A 14,651-nucleotide genomic window follows, 5' to 3' on the forward strand; every position below is an offset into this window, starting at 1 on the left:
ACGATCTTGACCGAGACCCTAATGATGGTGGTGGAAACTTGGAAAGAATTCTGATGAGTCAAACCAAGGCCCTCCTTCCACCCATCCACCAGAACAACCCGCTTCCAGACAACCCGCTCCCTGCTCTCCCTCCACAGCCATGCAGGGCTCACGTCAACCCCAGCGTGGACTCGTATTTCACTCTAGGCAATGGCCGGTGAGAAACAGGCTTCATGGGACACTTGGCTTTAAAGTCATCTCTCGGCACCAGCTTTGCCTTTGGGATCAGTGACCCTTTAGGGGAGCAGAAGGAATCTGGGACCAAGGGTCAGTTCTGCTCCATTACTGAGGGGCGGCCTTGGTTCTGGTATGTGCTGTGGGACAGGAGACAGGGCCCTCCAGCTCTGGGGCTGCTCAGAGTCTCAGGATCCGATTAACAGCGTGCCCTCAAGGGCCATTAGTTGGGTCCAGCTGGGGAGGGGGGTGGCGGGGAGGGACAAGAGTGCCTTTCTTCTACCCCTTATCAGATAGTTAAAATGGCAAAGTCGAGTTCGTCCAAGTTGGCCGCACCAGGCCACCAGAGTGGTGCCCTGGAAGCCAGCTCTTGATCCTGACTGCCACTCTCCTCTCCTCAGAAATAGCCACAAATCAGGAGTTCCCGTCGTGGCACAGGGGAAATGAATCCGACTGGAAGCCATGAGATTGCGGGTTCGATCCCTGGCCTCGCTCAGTGGGTCAAGGATCTGCCATTGCCGTGAGCTGTGGTCACAGATGCGGCACGGATCCCACGTTGCTGTGGCTGTGGTGTAGGCCGCAGCTGAAGCTCTGACTCGACCCCTAGCCTGGGAACCTCCATATGCCAAGGGTGCGCCCTAAAAAGACAAAAAAACCAAAACAAAACAAGAAGAAATCGCCACAAATCATCAAGGCTGCGCACATTCCCTTCCCACAGCGTCTCTCAACACTTGCATTCATGAGCCCCTCCTAATGAGCCTGGCTAAACATTTTTTCCCCAATCGCCCCTCCAATGAAATTTTAATTCCACATATATATTGTGTGTACATCTGTTAATGTACTGTGTGCATACTGGTGCTTTTGACATGAAGTAAGATTTTTTTTGGACCCAACACCATCCACTCCAAAGCAGTTTTAACCCCCTGGGTGTAAGCAGACAGAGTAAAAACCAGGCATGGCTTTCTTGACAGAGAAGCCATTCTGGGCCTAAGCCACTTTGTGATCCAAGCCTGGCCGCAATGCTTGTCCTTGAACAGGTCTCAGTAATTAATCATCTTTTTTTTTTTTTTGGTCTTTATAGGGCCGCACCTGCGGCATAGGGAGGTTCCCAGGCCAGGGGTCGAATCAGAGCCGTAGCTACCGGTCTAAACCACAGCCACAGCAATGCCAGATCTGAGCCACATCTGTGGCCTACACCACAGCTATGGCAACACTGGATCCTTAACCCACTAAGCGAGGCCAGGGATCAAACTCCTGTCCTCATCGATGCTAGTCAGATTTGTTTCCACTGAGCCATGAGGGGAACTCTTATAATTAATAATCTTAAAGTAGCAAAAGAATGCAGAATAAATGACTGAATCAGGCATGAGAAGTAAGTGGTAGCAAAGGTAATATATCCCCTGTAAAGACTTCCAGTTCTGGGAGTGCCCATCATGGCTTAGTGGTTAGCGAACCCCACTAGCATCCACAAGGACATGGGTTCGATCCCTGGCCTTGCTCAGTGAGTCAAGGATCTGGCACTGCCATGAGTTGTGGTGTGGGTCACAGATGTGGCTTGGATCTGGCATGGCTGTGGCTGTGGTGTAGGCTGGCGGCAACAGCTCCGATTCGATCCCTAGCCTGGGAACCTGCATATGCCACAGGTGCGGCCCTAAAAAGACAAAAGACACACACACACACACACACACACACAAGACTTCCAGTTCTGTTTCAGTGGTAAAGATTAGCCTGAAGCACTAACCACCAGATCAACTAGAACCTAAGGGATGGTGATGATGACCTTTTCTGACCTTTGTGACTTCAATCAACTAAAGCTTAGACTCTGTCCAACCCCTTCCATGAAAAGCATGTAACCCTTAGCTTAAAACTTCCCCAATTTTGCTGTTCAGGTGACACTGCTTTGGGCAAGATACCCACTGTTCTCCTTACTTGCTGCAAGGAATGATACATCTTTCCTTCTCCTATTCTCTGGCTTGGCTGTGTCTTTTGGCTTGACACCCACCAAGAGGCGAACCCCGTTTTCAGGTAACATGGGGAGCAATATCCCATACCTTTGAGCGATCTTCAAACAACTGAAATCTTTTAAACTCAATGCTCTAAAGCCAAAATTGCCACACTTTACTTTCTGTCGTTGACATCCAAAAGCTCTGGGGTTACTTCCACTTTCAAAAATGTGGGAAATGAGCATATTGCATAGTTTCACATGACGTAAGCCTCCCAAAGATTCTCTATGGCCTCCCCGTCCAGTTGAGAGTCACTGCCTGAAAAGCACTACCTCTGAGTCATATTTTTTTAACCTAACAAATGACAAAGTGTGTGTCAGTCAAGGGGGCTGCTGTCATTTTCCCAGGAGCTTCGACTGTGTGCTTGAAGGCACTCGGAGGTGGGCACGTGGCCCCTCTCCCACCTTGTTCACCGCGTGGGGGAGCAGAATGTGCCACCTTCAAATACGTCTTCGGTATATTAATTCTTTTAAGTTGGTTATTTTCTGAGAAACAGCAGACATGGGAGAAACTCTGAAAACCAAGTCGAAGTCACCCTTTCCTAAGAAACATTTAGGAGTGCCCGTTGTGGCGCAGCAGAAACAAATCCAACTAGGAACCATGAGGTTGCGGGTTTGATCCCTGGCCTCGCTCAGTGGGTTAAGGATCTGGCGTTGCCATGAGCTGTGGTGTAGGTCGCAGATGCAGCTCGGACCTGGTGTGGATGTGGCTGTGGCTGTGGCTGTGGTGTAGGCCAGCGGCTACAGCCTTGATTCGACCCCTAGCCTGGAAACCTCCATATGCCATGAGTGCAGCCTTAAAAGGACAAAAGACAAAAATATATATATATATATCTCTGAAAGGACACACAAGAAACTAGTATCAGAGTTACATGTTAGAAGAAGCCAAGTCCCCCTAAAACTGAACTCCCCTGCGGAGTTTACGGTTAACCCTTCTGTTAACTCCCCCCCGCCTGCTCTCCATTCTTGTCCCCTCTGACCTCAATCCTGTGCTAACTGAACACGAACCAATCAGAGTCAGGTGACTAAAACATTCCCACATGGTTTCTTCGGGGCAAGATGAGCTAACAAATCCCCCCCACCCTCGGGTCATGGGTCATGGACCACCCGGCCAGAGACTCATAAACCTTAAGCATCCTGACCCCTAAATCTATGATTAACAAATGTCACAAGACAATGAATAACTCCCCTCCATCTCTGTTCTTCCCCTTTAAAAACTCCCTAACTCGAAGACTGAGCTGGAGCGCATCTAAGGCTTGTCTCCCACTCTCTTGCTTGGGGCCCAGCAAGAAACACCCACTCTCGGGCTTGGCGTTTTGCGCAGCAAGCACACACAAGCCCTTGCTCGGTTTCAAAGAAAACCCCGAGCAGATGAGGGACAGGGGTGGAAGAACCAGCCCTCACATTACATTCTATTGCACACTGTCCATTTTTCAACCCTGTGGATGTGTGTCCCATCAAAAAGAAACAAAAGAAAAGAAAGTTTTAAACAAAAAGAAAACATCGGTAAAACATCACATTGTTGGTTTTCCTACTAAGCCTCTTGGAATCCTCTTCTTTGGAATAATCAGAACATATGACCATCTAACTTTGGGGAAATGCACTGGACACTATTTCAAACATTCAGAAAATTAACAAGAAAAAAAGAAAAATGAGTTCGAACCCTTCCACCGAGAAACAAAGGAGACTTTTAGACACCGTTGAGGGAATGTTTAAACACGATCTGTATCATTCTAATTCAACATAAGAGCATTCTCATAGCAGCAAAAGCCTTAAATATTTCTAATGACTAATTATATTTCCCTGGAGGGACACCCCTTGTTAGTCTTAACCATTTCCCCATTGTGGGGCGTCTGGAGTGCTGTCATTTCTGATCCCTCTAACTAATGTTATAATGAATACCTGTTCACTTCCCTGTCAACATATCAGATTTCCTTCGGAGAATTTCTAAGAAGTAAATGTCTGAGTCAGAGGGTAGGAATATTTTTAAGGTTTGTGAAACAGACCGCCTAGTTGATTTTCCAAAAGATTGTATTGATTCCCATTTCTACAAACCGGCAGGAAGGCGCCAGCTTCACTCCCCAGACACCATTCATCAGTCTCATTTTAACTGCGTTATTAGTCACAAGAGTGCACATCTTTCATTCATTTCTGGTTTTCATAGGAATCCCCCTACTAGTGACGGTACCCAAATTACGATGGTTCGACTTTCCATTTTTTAAACTTTAAAATGGTATGGGAGTTCCCGTCGTGGTTCAGTGGTTAACGAATCTGACTAGGAGCCATGAGGTTGCGCGTTCCATCCCTGGCCTCGCTCACTGGGTTAAGGATCTGGCACTGCTCGTGAGCTGTGGTGTAGGTCGCAGATGTGGCTCGGATCCTGCGTTGCTGTGGCTGTGGTGTAGGCTGGCAGCTACAGCTCCAAGTCGATCCCTAGCCTGGGAACCTCCATATGCTGCGGGAGTGGCCCAAGAAATGGTAAAAAGACAAAAATAAATAAATAAATAAAATAAAATGGTATGAAAGTTGCCAGTAGAAACTATACTTCGAATTTTGACTTCAGATCTCTTCCTGGGCTTGCAGTATGATCCTCTCCATGATGCTGGGCAGCAGCAGCCACAGCTCCCAATCGGACCTGTGCTCACGAGGGTACATAAGCTGTATGCTTACAACCATTCTGCACCTACATGACCATTCTGTTTTTCCCTCTGTACAGTATCCAATAAACTATGAAACCAAGCAAGACCCTGCGGGGCTCTCCTGGGTACGAGCCCCTCCACGACCTTTGCTTCTGGTTTGTAGACAAGGACTTTGTCTCCAAGGCCTTCCCCAAGTTCCAAAGAGCAGACCCAAACAGTTAATGATTAGAGAAGTGGAAAAGGCAGAAACAAAGGAAAGCAGTCAAGAAAGAAAAGTAACAATAGCTTAAAAATAGAGTCAAGCGGAGTTCCTGTCGTGGCGCAGTGGTTAACAAATCGGACTAGGAACCATGAGGTTGCGGGTTGGGTCCCTGCCCCTGCTCAGTGGGTTAAAGATCCGGCGTTGCCGTGAGCTGTGGTGTAGCTTGCAGACGCGGCTCGGATCCAGCGTTGCTGTGGCTCTGGCGTAGGCCGGTGGCTACAGCTCCGATTCAACCCCTAGCCTGGGAACCTCCATGTGCCACGGGAGTGGCCCAAGAAATAGCAACAACAACAACAACAACAACAACAAAAAGACAAAAGACAAAAAAAAATAGAGTCAAGGGACTCCCCCTTCCTCCTGAGGGTCATACATAATAATCTGATACAAGTCTTTGAGTTGTGCTGCAGAAACTAAGTGGAAGATGGTGACTCCATGCTGACCAAAAGCACATAGACCCCAGACCAGTTGGAACCAAAAGGCTGAGATTCCGGAAACATCACTCTGCTGCCTCACCACCAACCAGTCTGAAAGAATGTCCATAAGCTGATCAGGCCTGCTACCGTCCTCTCCCATAATTGTGGCCTTTAAAAACCCTTCCCTAAAAGCCATCGGGGAGCCTGGGTTTTTTGTGCATTAGCTGCACGTTCTCCTTGCTTGGCACCCTGCAATAAACACTGTACCATCCTTCAGCACAATCCCCTGTCAGTAGGTGGGCTGTGTGTCACGTGAGTGGACCCAAGTTTGGTTCAGTAACAATTTCATGAGTTTTTCAACATTTTTTTTATGGCCATACCCGCAGCAAATGGAAGCTCCTGGGCCAGCAACTGAATCCAAGCCACAATCCAAGGCAGTGCCAGATCCTTTCACCCACTGTGCCAGGCTTGGGATCGAACCCACACCTCCACAGTGACCCAACCCAATGCAGTCAGATTTTTTTTTTTTTGTCTTTTTGCCATTTTCTTGGGCTGCTCTTGCGGCATATGGAGTTCCCAGGCTAGGGGTCCAATCGGAGCTATAGCCACTGGCCTACACCAGAGCCACAGCAACACAGGATCCGAGGGATCCAAGCCGCGTCTGCAACCTACACCACAGCTCACGGCAACGCCGGATCATCAACCCACTGAGCAAGGGCAGGGACCGAACCCGCAACCTCATGGTTCCTAGTCGGATTCGTTAACCACTGCGCCATGACGGGAACTCCTACAGTCAGATTTTTAACCCACTGTGTCACAGCAGAAATTCCTTAACACTTTATTATGAAATAGGCTTTCTGTGAGATGATTTTTTTCCCAGCTGGAGATTAATGTAAGTTTTCTGAGCATGTTTAAGGTAGGCTAGGCTAAGCTATGATGCTCAGCAGATTAGGTGTATTAAATGCATTTTCAACTTCTAACATTCAGGACGTAACCCCATCATGAGTCAAAGAAGATCTTAATTTCCCCACTGAGTTTACAGTTGGGTACTGTTTTGTAAAAGATATTCTTTCTCCTGTTTGAAGTACCCTTCCCTTTCTAGTTTGTCATGAGACTGTGGGCACTGGGGTGTAGACACTGTACACTGCCCACTGAGTGTCTATGGTGATACGGGGGCTCTCTCTTTTGTTTGATCAATATGATGTGTTTAATCAATTTAAGGCCCAGGATAAACACACTGTCCAGTCATGACTGGTTATACTTTAATGCTATTAAGTTAGGCAGTCTAATATTTAAGATTTTTACCTCTTTATTAATAACCAACATATAGCTTGAAGGTTTTTTTATTTTTATTTTTTGCTTTTTAGGGCCACACCTGTGGCATATGGAGGTTCCCAGGCTAGGGGTCGAATCAGGGCTACAGCCGCCGGCCTACACCACAGCCACAGCAATACCAGATCCGAGCTGCGTCTGTGACCTACACCACAGCTCATGGCAACACCAACACCGGATCCTTAACCCATTGAGCGAGGCCAGAGATTGAATCTGCACCCTCATGGTTCCTATTCGAATTCGTTAACCATGGAGCCACAGTGGGAACTCCCCAATATTTCTTAAATTTAACATGGCTGGTGCTAAAGCACTCAATTCTACTGGAAAGCCTTCAGTGATAAGTACGGTACTTGCATAATATGTCGCAGTTGGCAGGTATTAGTGTAGTGTTTTCCTGTTGCCCTCAGGATTAATTTTGAAACTGACACCCATGGACCTCCACAAATTTGCTCCAATCTCTTTTATTTCCTTCTACTTCCCTACAGGAGCTATGTGCTATTTTATGACCCAATCTTGGACACTGCAGCCTAGCATACGCCTCCAATCCCTTCGATTAAGTCTCCAAGCCTTTGACAATCTACCTGTGCTGTGCAGTAGAGGGGCCCCTAGATTAGGTGGCTAATAACATTTAAATCAATTAAAATGAAGGAAAATGCAATGCCTTGGCCACACTAGCTCAATGTCGAGTGCTCTACAGTCCCATGTAGCTAGTGGTTATCCTCCTGGATGGCACAGATCCAGAACATTCTCTCACGACAGAAGTCCCAGCCGTCAGTGCTGGTAGCATTACTAAGGGCGTGCATATTCACACACTGCCCACCCACTTGGTCGTGTTTCAGGATGTCTATGATGTCTCCAACTAACGTGCAAGCAGGGCTGTGGCGGCCGCCCATTTGCAACACTCCGTATTTAGGGTGGTGCTTAAGTGGATGAGCGCCAAATGCACAGTGAGTTGTTCTTAATAATCTCTTTCTGCTAGAATCTAGCTGTTTCTACTGCCCCCCCCCAAAAAAAAAATCTTTTAAAATGCTGGAATACCTAGTCCTAAGGCATTGGCCATCGAGCTAAAGATACAAAAGCTTGAAAATACATTAGCTTTGAAGGACTCATTTAGTCCTTCAGTTATCGTTAAAATTATGGACTACTCGTGTTGATTCACTCATGGGCGCTTCCTCCCTGCTGTGCTGACTCTTTTCAGTAAGTAGACTCCTGGCGGGTTGAGTGGAAAAGACGCCCTAGCCATTAGGCAGAGGCCATCATGCCTGGAAGAACGAACTTTCTCCAGATCCGAAGCGGTTCCTATGGCCAACAGCCGGAGATCATTTCTGAACTCTATGGTCCCCATAGAGACAGGATTAAATGACTATTAGGCTCTCAGACTGGTCCATAAACAGCTCTTCTACCCACAGTATAGCTGTTTTCCTGATAGCTGCTTTTATGGGGAAAAAGTTCTTTAGCCCAAACGCAGCCCCAAATCACTTCTTTCAGATTGTTCCGTTGGTACGGAGATGCTTACTACAATATTCTAAATGCAAAGCAATGAAAGTAATAAAAGTTGCCTGGAAGGTTATTCTAAGTGGTTGTCTGAGTTGCTGTTTTTTTTAACCCTCTTAATTTCCTTTCCATATGAAACTGTACAAAAATAAATGAAAGGAGAAAACCTTTCAAACAGGGCTTAAACTAAAGGTAGGAAAATGTTATGATTAACTATGCTTGAATAACACAATTACCCTTCACCTAAATCCACTTCTAATTATATGTCACTCTATCACAAATCCACTGTGTCAGATGTAAAATTAATTTTGACTGTGAAAATCCTTGGATTAAAACGGGGTAAGGGAGGAATTCTCTTGTGGCAGTGGGTTAAGGATCCACTATATTCACTGCTGTGGCTCAGGTCGCCACTGTGGCACAGGTTCGATCCCTGGCTGAGAAACTTCCGCATGCCATGGGCATGGCCAGAAAAGGGGGGAGGGCTAAAAGAAATCACATCTATGATAAAAGGAAACCCTAAACAAAACAAAAAGACAACCCACAGAAAGGGAGAAAATATTTGCAAATGAAGCGACTGACAAGGGACTCATCTCCAAAATTTATAAACACCTCCTACAGCTCAATACCCAAAAAACAAACAACCCCATCCAAAAATGGGCAGAAGATCTCAACAGACAGTTCTCCAAAGAAGACATCCAGATGGCCAAAAAACACATGAAAAGATGTTCAACGTCACTCATTAGTAGAGAAATGCAAATCAAAACCACTAGGAGGTACCACCTTACACCAGCCAGAATGGCCATCATCCAAAAGTCTACAAACAATAAGTGCTGGAGAGGGTGTGGAGAAAAAGGAACCCTATGACACTGTTGGTGGGACTGTACATTGGTGCAACCCCTGTGGAAAGCAGTATGGAGATGCCTCAGAAAACTAAACATAGAACTACCATTTGATCCAGCAATCCCACTCCTGGGCATCTATCCAGAGAAAATCATGACTCACAAAGACACATGTACTCTGATGTTCATTGTAGCACTATTTGCAATAGCCAAGACACGGAAACAACCTAAATGCCCATTGATGGAGGAGTGGATCAAGAAGCTGTGGTACAGAGACACAATGGAGCATTACTCAGCCATTAAAAGGAACGAAATACCGGCATTTTTAGCAACGTGGATGGACCTAGAAGTTATCATGCTAAGTGAAGTCAGTCAGATATTGAGACACCAACATCAAATGCTATCATTGACATGTGGAATCTAAAAAAAGGATGCAATAAACTTCTTTGCAGAACAGATACTGACTCACAGACTTTGAAAAACATGATTTCCAAATGAGACAGGTTGAGGGGTGGGGGGATGTACTGAGGGTTTGGGATGGAAATCCCGTAAAATTTGGTTGTGATCATTGTTGTACACTTATAAATGTAATAAAATTCATTAAGTAATAAAAAAGGGGGAGGGCTAAAAGAAATCACATCTATGATAAATAATTAAAATTGAAATAATAGCAAACGCTACAATCTCACATCTCCACTTGCATCTGCTTAAAACACTTCAAATTTCTCAGGAATCCCGTTGTGGCTCAGCAAGTTATGAATCCGACTAGTACCCATGAGGATGCGAGTTACATCCCTGGCCTCACTCAGTGGGTTAAGGATCTAGCATTGCTGGGAGCTGTGGTGTAGGTTGCAGATGTGACTCAGATCTGGCATTGCTGTGTCTGTGGGGTAGGCCGGCAGCTGTAGCCCTGATTCAACCCCTAGCCTGGGAAATTCCTACGCAGCATCTGCAGCCCTGAAAAAGAAGAAAAAAAAAAAAAGGTTCAAATTTCTCACTTTTTTTTTAAAGATTAATTGATTCATTGATTCATTCATTTATTTATTTTTTGTCTTTTTGCTATTTCTTGGGCCGCTCCCGCGGCATATGGAGGTTCCCAGGCTAGGGGTCCAATCGGAGCTGTAGCCCCCGGCCTACACCAGAGCCACAGCAACGCGGGATCCGAGCCACGTCTGTGACCTACACCACAGCTCACGGCAACGCCAGATCGTTAACCCATCGAGCAAGGGCAGGGATCGAACCCGCAGCCTCATGGTTCCTAGTCGGATTCGTTAACCACTGCGCCACGATGGGAACTCCTCACTTTTTTTTTGTCTTTTTGGGGCCGCACCTGCAGCATATGGAGGTTCCCAGGCTAGGGGTTGAATCAGAGCTGTAGCCACTGGCCTACACCACAGCCACAGCAATGTCAGATCCAAGCTACATCTGCGACCTACACCACAGCTCACGGCAATGCCAGATCCTTAAGCCACTGAGGGAGGCCAGGAATCAAACCTGTGTCCTCATGGATGCTATCAGATTCTTTTCCACTGAGCCACCATGGGAACTCCCAAACTGCTATTCTGAAGAGCCCAAATAAACTCTTTATTCTTTTTCTTTGTGGCCACACCCATGGGAAGCAGAAGTTCTTGGACCAGGGATCGAACCCTCGCCGCAACAGTAACCAGAGTCACTGCAATGACAATCCTGAGCCACCAGGGAATTCCAATAAACTCTTTTCTTATTTGCAGTCTCCTGTCTTATCTTTTTAGTTGATATATGTCTGTGTTGATGTGTTTGAATGTGGACCATGGATTCTTCTTCTTTTTTTTTTTTTGTCTTTTTGGGGCCGCACCTGCAGCATATGGGGGTTCCCAGGCTAGGGGTCGAATCGGAGCTGGCAGCTGCCGGCCTACACCACAGCCACAGCAATTCAGGATATGAGCTGTGCCTGCACCTACACCACAGCTCACGGCAGTGCCGGATCCTTAACCCACTGAGCAAGGCCAGGGATCGAACCTGCATCCTCATGGATGCTAGTCAGATTCATTTCTGCTGAGCCACAATGGGAACCCCTGGAACATGGATTCTGTCTTCAGATTCTATTTACACATCTAATGTCTATTCAGATTTTTTAAGTTACTATTTAAAAAAAAATTTTTTTTAGAGCCATGCCACGGCATATGAAAGTTTCCAGGCTAGGGGTCTAATCAGAGCTGTAGCTGCCAGCCTACGCCACAGCAACGCCAGGTCCAAGGCGCATCTACGACCTGCATCACAGCTCACAGCAATGCTGGATCCCTAACCCGCTGAGCAAGGCCGGGGATCGAACCCACATCCTCATGGATACTAATTGGATTTATTTCCGCTGTGTCACAATGGGAACTCCATAAAGTCACTATTTTCAATAAACATAAATGCTAAAAATTATGCATATCTGAAACCAGACACAGCCCTGAGGGGGTCCTGGGCGCAAGAGCCTTCCTGTGTCCCCCATTTCTTGTTCTTAGGAAATGGGCCTCATTCAGCCTCCATGGATGATGAGCCCATGACGTCGTCCAGGAACCCTCCGCGTTGGTTCTCCTCTCTGATCACTGTGCCCTTCTCGCAAGTGCTGTTACTCTAGTCAGTCACCCAGAAGACCACCGTCGTGATCAAGCCGAGGTCTCCCGACTCCAGCTCTGATGACTAAGAGGCCCCCAAAGCGAGAAGAATGCATGTCTCTCCCAATCCCGATTCCTATCTGAAAGCCTGGTCGTCTCCTTTTTACTATGAAACGCCTCACAATTCTTTGCAAGGGGAGGGGCACAGTCTTTAGGGCATCAGCCTGCCGTGACCCTCCTTTGCCTGGCAAAGCGATAAGGCTATTTTTTTCTTCGTTACCCCAAACTCTGCGTTTCAACTCGGCACCAGCAGACAGAGGCTGAATTCCGGCAACATATCCACATACCTAAACATCAGATTGAGAACTTTCTTCCTATAGATACATCGCAAAAGCCCCAAAGACTCTAAATATAAATTCTACAGTGCCATGAACTCTACGCCATGTGAACTGGAGAAATCTGAAGCCAAATTCAAGGTCAAGGGTGTCAGCAGCAGCCATGTGATTGATACACAGTCAGAATGCAAGTCAGCTACAGCTGTGTTCCTGGCAAGCCGCTTCAAGAAGGCAGCTAAAACTACTCTGCAGCAGGCCAAAAAAAATCCGACTTGCTACAGAACCTAAATATTCTGCCAAGTTCCAGAGCTTTCTATCTCACCTTGTGGATTAAGCAATGAAATGACCTAATGAAATAAATTTTACTCCCTCTCTCCTCGTACTTCCAGACTCGGAAAGAATCTATCTTCGCTCTAAGAAAAATCTCTCTTTCTCTTCTTATGTGCTTAGGAGACACCTCCTCTTAGATATCTGTCCTGTTTATGCCAGAGTTTCTACTGAGTTCACGAACAACCACGAGACGGAGCATGCGTGCCAAAGGAGGGTCATGATGGCCGGTGAGGGGGGGCAGAATTTGCCATCCCAAAATATGTCTCTTCGGCAAATAGATGATCTTGAGCCGACTATTCTTAAGAAACAGTAGACGGGAGAAGCTCGGAAAACCCGGTAGAAGTAGCCCTTTTGTAAGAGATATTTACATTTGTAAAGGAAAAATCTCCATTTGGAAGGGTGTTCCCCTCTCTGTACCTGGAAGAGCAGGGTGACCCTAAATTTCTAGAAACTCTTATCAATGGGGAGAACAGGAACCTAAATCTGCATCACAATCTCAGCCTTATTTAGCTGCTCCACCTGAAAACCTCCCATCGAGGCCCCCAACCTCCAACCTCTTTTGTCTTCGGCTATTTAAGGTGAAGTATTTAAGGTGGTACCTTGAAACGTGGTACCTTAGGTCCTTTCAGGGACTTTCTGTTTTCCTGGGTCTCTCCCAGGGCTACAGGAGATATTCAGGTGATTAAGCTTCTGTTTGTTTTTCCCCTGTTATTCTGTCTTTTATTATAGGGGGGTCTCAGCCAAGAATCTAAAAGGGCAGAGGGAAAATTATTTTTTCTCCCCCCACATCCATGAAAAAGATTTTAGCAGCAGACAGATGCTAAAGGAGGCTCCCGGTTTCCAAATTATTTACTTTTTTTGGCTAGAAGAGCCACAATGGCCATTACCCACTGTAATAAGCCATTGTTATTTGTTCAAGTTGAAGTGATTCCCCAGGCTTCCTGGTGTTTGCTGCCTGGTGATTCTATTACCTTAGCCTTTTTCTTTAATAAGACTTCTCCCCATCCTCACCAATGCTGGCTCTTAAGGCTATTTTTCTCCAACAAACTGATTGCAGGCCATAAAGATGTTCAGTAGCAATTAGGTTTTATTGTTCTCATCTCACTTAGGAGTACAGAAGCTATCAAAATGTAAAATGCACATTTCCTCTGACTTAGCAATCCCCCTTCTAGGAATTCATCCCATAGACGGGTGCCTGTGTGGGTACAAGGAGGTATGTGCAGATACTAATTTGCAGCATGATTTAAAGCGGCAAATAATGGACACAATCTAACTATTCATCAATACAGGACTGCTTAAATAAAGAATGATGCGTATTGCAAGGCAGGCATGTGGTAGATCCCTGTGCGCTGAAGTGGCGTGCTCGGTACAAAAAGCAAGGCGGAACAAGGTCTCAAGCACGCCAGCAGATGTATTTTTTAAGGGACTATATATCCATATACGTGTGTGGGGGGGCATGCATGTGCGTGCACGCGCGCACACACACACACACACACACACACACACAATCTTTGGAAGAAGAACAAAAGAAATGGATAGTGACCTCTGGTAAGGGAACTAAGGGGCACATGAGGGGCAGTTTTCTATCTTTTCTGTAGGGCTTAACTTACGCTGTGTATCAATGGTATAAAGGCTTTAAACACACACAGAACACACACAGAGAGTAAAGAAGAGTCATCAAAGAATGAACCCTGCCAAAGCTATCTCACAGTGGCACCTACTGGTAAAGTCACTGCCTGTCCCAACGTGTTCTCTACGAGAAGAAAACCCAACGTTTGCTCGGCGCGGCCATTTCAGCCCTTGGTCAGGAAATAGGTTTCTATTAAAGCCTTAGAAGGAACTCGTCACTCGTACCAAGTCTTCCAAGCCTTAATAAGACTTAAAAGTACCATCTGGCTGGGAAGTTATGGTTCATTATCGTCTGAATTGCAAGCTATAAAAATGAGTGAAGCATCTCTCTATATCCTTCCGAGGAATGTTAAGTAAAAAAAGCAAGGCAGAAACAAAAAAAGTGGGCAGCGGATGCGGTCATTGATCTGAGAAGGGGAGGGGATTACACGCAGACCCACGGGTTGACTCGTATTTTAGAACTGGAAAGATAACCCATTAAAACAAAGAAGGAATGGCTGCTATAAAGGAAGGGAGGGGCTGTGCTGGAGAGGAGAGGAATGCATTCCATTTCTCCAAATCCTGGAGATGCTCAGCGGGAG

The 14,651-nt window shown here is 46.2% G+C and overlaps 1 protein-coding gene across 4 annotated transcripts in view; it reads right to left on the reverse strand.

Moving 5' to 3' along the window:
- The window catches only part of CTPS2 (CTP synthase 2), a 126,085-nt gene that overhangs the window by 64,524 nt on the left and 46,910 nt on the right, over positions 1 to 14,651 (reverse strand). The gene's annotated exons all lie outside the window — the stretch shown is intronic.

Source organism: Phacochoerus africanus, chromosome X (assembly GCF_016906955.1).
Source record: "Phacochoerus africanus isolate WHEZ1 chromosome X, ROS_Pafr_v1, whole genome shotgun sequence".
Classification (NCBI taxonomy): Eukaryota; Metazoa; Chordata; class Mammalia; order Artiodactyla; family Suidae; genus Phacochoerus; species Phacochoerus africanus.